The 2,642-nt window shown below is 42.6% G+C and overlaps 1 non-coding gene across 1 annotated transcript; it reads left to right on the forward strand.

Annotated features, from left to right (window-relative positions):
- The first annotated feature begins 2,249 nt into the window (after positions 1-2,249).
- Positions 2,250-2,353, forward strand: LOC112760109 (small nucleolar RNA R71). The gene has a single exon (XR_003180562.1). It is a non-coding gene; the product is annotated as a small nucleolar RNA R71 (small nucleolar RNA).
- The last annotated feature ends 289 nt before the right edge of the window (positions 2,354-2,642 follow it).

Here is a 2,642-nt window from a genome sequence, read left to right on the forward strand (position 1 = left end):
CGGTTCTTGTGGGTATGAGTTCGTTCTTCTCATTTGGAACCACAGTTATGCCACCTTTCTTGGGCACTACATGGATGGGACTAACCCATGGGCTATCAGAAATGGGGTAGATTACCCCTGCCTGCCATAACTTCCTCACTTCCTTTTGTACCACTTCTTTCATGACGGGATTCAATCTTCTTTGAGCTTGAATGGAGGGTCTAGCATCTTCTTCTAACAAGATTTTATGCATGCATATGGATGAACTTATCCCCTTCAAATCAGCTAGGGTCCATCCAATGGCATCTTGATGAGTTTGCAGCACCTTGATCAATTCTTCTTCTTGTTCTTGGCTCAAGGCCGAGCTAATGATAACAGGGTGACTCTCATCACTACCCAAGTATGCATACTTGAGATTAGGGGGCAATGCTTTGAGCTCAGGTTTTGGTGCTTCCTTTTCTTCTTTCACTTTCTCTGGCCTGCTTAGCATAGTTGTGTCATCATCCTTGATATCACTAACTTCAATATCCTTGGTGAACTCCTCCTCTGCCACTTCCTTTATTGTTTCCTCAAAAGTTTCTTGTACTGCAATGTCCACTACATCAACCCTCATGCATTCCCTTAGTGATTCTGATGGATAGCTCATTGCCTTGAATACATTAAACACCAATTTCTCATCATGGAGTCTAAGGGTGAGTTCACCCTTTTGTACATCTATGATGGCTCCAGCAGTAGCTAGGAAGGGTCTTCCCAGAATTATTGAAGCTTTGGCTTCTTCCTCCATATCTAACACCACAAAATCAGCAGGAAATATAAATTCTCCCACTTTCACCAACAAATCCTCAACTATCCCATGAGGGAATTTAAAAGTTCGATCTGCCAATTGGAGGGCCATTCTTGTTGGTTTGGCTTCTTCAATCTTCATTCTTCTCATCATTGTTAGCGACATCAAATTGATGCTGGCCCCTAAATCACACAAGGCCTTCTCCACCATGACTTCTCCTATAATACAGGGGATTTGGAAACTGCCTGGGTCCTTCAATTTCTGAGGCAATTTGTGCTGAATGATGGCACTGCATTCTTCAGTTAACAACACAGTTTCCTCATTTCTCCAGCTTCTCTTCTTGGTCATTAATTCTTTTAAGAATTTTGCATAGAGTGGCATTTGCTCTATTGCCTCAGCAAAGGGAATGTTGATTTGAAGCTTCTTGAAAATCTCCAAGAACCTGGAGAATTGGCCATCCTTTTCACTTTTCATCAAACGTTGAGGATAAGGTGCTTTAGGTGTATAAGGCTTCAAGACCTCTTTTTCTTTTTCTTTTGTTGCAAACGGTGTAACAGATTGTCCTTGTTCTTTGTCTTTCACATTTTCCTTTGCTTCATCCTCTGTGGTTTCCCTTGAAATCTCCTTTAGATTCTTTCCACTTCTGAGTGTTATGGCCTTACATTCCTCCCTTGCAATAGCCTTGGCAGCATGAGAACTGCTTGTCCCAGGGGCTTGCTTAGTCAAATACAAAATTTGATTTTCTAGCTTCTGGATGGCAGCTCCTTGGTTTTGCAAGTTAGAATTTACTTCTTCCTTAAAAGCCTTCAATTCAATTATGTCTTGGCTCATGGTTGCAAGCATTCCTTCCATCCGGTTTAATTGATCTTGAAATTGTTGGTTCGGATTAGGTTGGGTATGTTGATTATTTTGGCCGTGATATGATGATTGGGGGTAAGTGTTTTGTGTGGCTTGGTATGATCTTTGGTTGGAGTTTTGGTATGAGGAATTGTTTTGTTGGTTGTGGTTGTAAGGTTTGTGGTTTTGTGGTTGGGTTTGTTGGTTTCCCCACCCAAAGTTTGGGTGGTTTCTCCAGCCTGGGTTGTAAGTATTGGAGTGTGGATCATATGATTGCCTTTGTTGGTTTCCCACATAATTGGCCTCTTCCCAATCACCTCCTTCAATGCCTTCTTCTTTTTGATCTTGTGTGTGTATTGCAGCCACTTGCTTTGTTTCTAATTGCCTGGTAAGCTCTGCTAGTTGCTTGGCAAACACCTTGTTTTGGGCTAGAATTGTATCCACATGGTTCAGCTCCATGACTCCCTTAGTGTTGTGCCTTTCTGATGCATAGTAGTACTCATTCTCAGCCACTGTCTCGATCACTTCAATGGCTTCTTCCACGGTCTTTTTCTTGTTCAATGAACCTCCTGATGAATGGTCTACAGCCTTCCTTGATTCATAAGAGAGCCCATCATAGAAGATGTGCAATTGCACCCAATCATGGAACATGTTTGGTGGGCATTTCCTTGTCAAGTCCTTGAATCTCTCCCATGCCTCGTAGAGAGTTTCACCATCTTGTTGTCTAAAAGTCTGGACCTCAGATCGAAGCCTATTGACCTTTTGTGGAGGGTAGAAACGTGCCAGAAACTTGCCTTCCACCTCATCCCATGTGGTTAGACTCCCCCTTGGGAATGATTCCAGCCACTTAGCTGCCTTGTCCCTAAGTGAAAATGGGAACAAGAGCAGTTTATAGGCATCTTCCTGGACTCCATTGGACTTCACAGTGTCACAAATTCTCAGGAACTTTGTGAGATGTTGGTTTGGGTCTTCATTAGCACTTCCTCCAAAGGAACAATGATTTTCCACCAATGATATTAGCTGTGGCTTGAGCTCAAAATTG

Source organism: Arachis hypogaea, chromosome 16 (assembly GCF_003086295.3).
Source record: "Arachis hypogaea cultivar Tifrunner chromosome 16, arahy.Tifrunner.gnm2.J5K5, whole genome shotgun sequence".
NCBI lineage: Eukaryota > Viridiplantae > Streptophyta > Magnoliopsida > Fabales > Fabaceae > Arachis > Arachis hypogaea.